The sequence below is a fragment of the Pteropus alecto genome, unplaced genomic scaffold (genome assembly GCF_000325575.1).
Source record: "Pteropus alecto unplaced genomic scaffold, ASM32557v1 scaffold63, whole genome shotgun sequence".
In the NCBI taxonomy this organism is placed as follows: Eukaryota; Metazoa; Chordata; class Mammalia; order Chiroptera; family Pteropodidae; genus Pteropus; species Pteropus alecto.
The window spans coordinates 6,383,635-6,386,579 of record NW_006434897.1 but is presented as its reverse complement, the minus strand read 5'-3'; positions in this window follow the sequence as shown (position 1 = coordinate 6,386,579).

The following is a 2,945-nucleotide window of genomic DNA, read 5'->3' as shown; positions in this document are numbered from 1 at the left end:
AAGATATAGTAGAGCTATTCTAATCGGAACTGAGTACTTGGGACTTGTAAAAAGTGACTCATATTTGTTATACTCCCTCTATTTTCATTATAAGCACAATATAGCAGAGACTGCCAATTGTCCAAGCCCACTCTCATTCTCATTCTCTCCTTCTTTCTTAATAACAAAACTCTAGTTATAGTGGAGAAATCATATTCTTAGACTCTTTGAAGCTAGCTATGGCCACTGAATATTTGGCCAACAAGACATAAAGAAAAGTGTTCTGTGGGGCTTCTGAAAAATCTCCTTACAGAGAAATGGCATGCCCTATGCCTCCCATTCCATTTCTCTACTGCCTGGGATGTGGACTTTTTGGTAAGATTTGTATGGCCATATTGGTTCAGGGAGTGATATTCTTGAGAAAGCAGGGCAATAAAATACATGGCCCTAGGAATCTGATGATTGTGAAGTGAAGCCGCTGTGCTAGTCTAGGACCACCTTCCTCAGGATACGAAAGTGATAAATTTCTATTTTTTGTTTTTCTATAATTTTCTGCACCAAATTCCAACTTTTATTATTTTTATTACCAAGTTTTTAAATAATTTCTTTTCTCAAATGATACCTGGCTTTCATATCATTGACTGACATTCTTTTATTCACTAATTTAACAAATATTTAAGAACCTACTGTGTGACTGTCACTGGGTTAGCAGCTGGTGATTGATCAAAGGACAAAAGAAGATTTAACTATAAAGTTTATACTCTATCAAAGAGGACAAACATTAAACAAATAAGCAAATAAAAAATATGTAATTACAAGCTGTGATATAAAAAAGGAAATGATGCAATGAAAGGTAAAACAAAGACTGGATTTGGATAGAGATTCAAAGCAGAATTCTCTAGAAATATTCATTGAAACTAAAGGATGCGCAGTTACCAGAAAGAGACCTGGAGGAGAGGAGCATTTGAAAGTACCATAAGCCAGGAGAGAGCTTAAATCATTTCAGGAATTGGAAGAAAGTCAGTATGACCAAAGATTAAAGGTTAAAGAGAGGCAAGAGATGTCATTGGAAAGACACATGAGGGTCATATAATACAGAGTCTGCTGGTAATGTTGATTTGAGGTTTTATTCTAACAGTGATAGGAGTGATTGAAAGAATTTAAGAAGAGCATTAACTTACTTTGTTTTGGAACTATTATTCTTGCTTTATGGAAAGAATAGATTAGAGGAGGCAAGAGTGGAAGATGAAAAGAGTAAAATCATTTGCAGGGATCCAGGTAAGGGAAGTTGGTGACTTGAACTAGAAGTGTTATCAGGAGAGATGAAGAGAAGCATGCATGTTTGAAATCTTTTTTACTAACAGTATTAACAAAATGGAAAAAAAAAAGGATTAAATATAGAAAGGTAGTTGTGACACTGGCATTATGGCATGAGCACCTAGAGAAAAGGAATACCAAATTATACAAGAATAGAGAAGCCAGGAAGAGAAGATTTGGTAGGAAGTCGAGAATTTACCCTTAAAAGGATTTAGTTTTACCTGTCTGTGACATATCCAAGTGGGAATGTGAGGTAGGAATTTGGATGAACAGGCACGAGGCTTAGAAGAGAAACATAAAAATACGAACAATGTATATCTCTTCCCTGCTCATAATTCTTCAAGAGCTTCTCATTTCCTAAAGGTATGAAAACATCCAAATTCATAAAAATGGTGTTTTTATTCCAATTATGAGTAACTACTAATCTACTTCTTGTTATATATCCTACTATGCCCTCCAAAAGCCCTATGTTCTAGTCACACTGGTGCCTGAATACACCAATAATTTTCACAGCTATGTGCCTTCTTTGTTCTTATTGTCTGCAGCTGATATGCAGTTTCCACCTCTGCCCCTTTCCCATATTTTTAGCCTAATAATGTTACTCACATTTCAAGGCTCAATTCAGAACCCAAATCCTTTGAGAAGGTTTTCCTAATTCCTCAATATAGTCTTACTTCTTTACTATGATGTTGTTAGTCTACTTATTTGCAAATGCAAGAAATATTTAACTGCTTTATATTTTCTAAAATGAACTTGGTATCTGTTTCAAGCCCCTTTTCTACTTGATGACAGAAAACTTAATTTAGTTAATTCCAGTTTTTCTTAGTTTCTCAAACATAAAAGGTTTAACTCAATCACTGACATGTTCTCAGTTCAAAATTGTTGTAGTCACTTCAAGATTCTACATCCCTTCCTCTTTTTTCTAATATGACACATCTAATTTCCTAGGGTACTTACATGGTAATTGAGAAGTGAATTACTTGTTATCCTATAACCTCCTCCATACTGACTGATACTTCTTTATTTCTTCTGATATCTGGTTACCGCCACCTATCTTTACTGATCCATCTAGTTGATGCCCTTTCTCTCTGCATTCTCCATATCCTTAACTCATCTACTCCAGAATTAAAGTTCTTCTTATCTAACTTCCACACATTCTGTGATAGCCCAGGAAGACTGTAGTGTTCTTTATGATTGATGCAGGCTCAGAAAATTTATTGAGTTTGTCTCAACCTCTGGTTCTTCTGTGGAAGCATAGTCACTCTAGAGATCTATTTCATAGATATTCCCATCTCATTAGTATCTTCTAAGAGGCTGACAATTCTCAGGGCTCCAGCCAAAAAAACTGACCCACATCTGCACTACTCCGCAATACCCTAGAAGAGTTATCTGAGGTTTCTATCATTTGTCCTTTATTCCAAGATTTTCAGACCCAGGAAAATAGGTCATAGATCCCTTTTCTGATGTTCTAACTCTCTTGCTTCCTTTCAACTCTTCTTCCTGTCTAGGCTACTCTATCTAATTTCTGAGTGGGAGGTAGATTTGTTCTTCATGTATGCCCTTTTAAGTCCATTGTTAAGAACATGAACTTTATTTCAATACTTCTTAGATCTTAACTATTTGAAATTCAAAACCCCCAGCTTTTATAT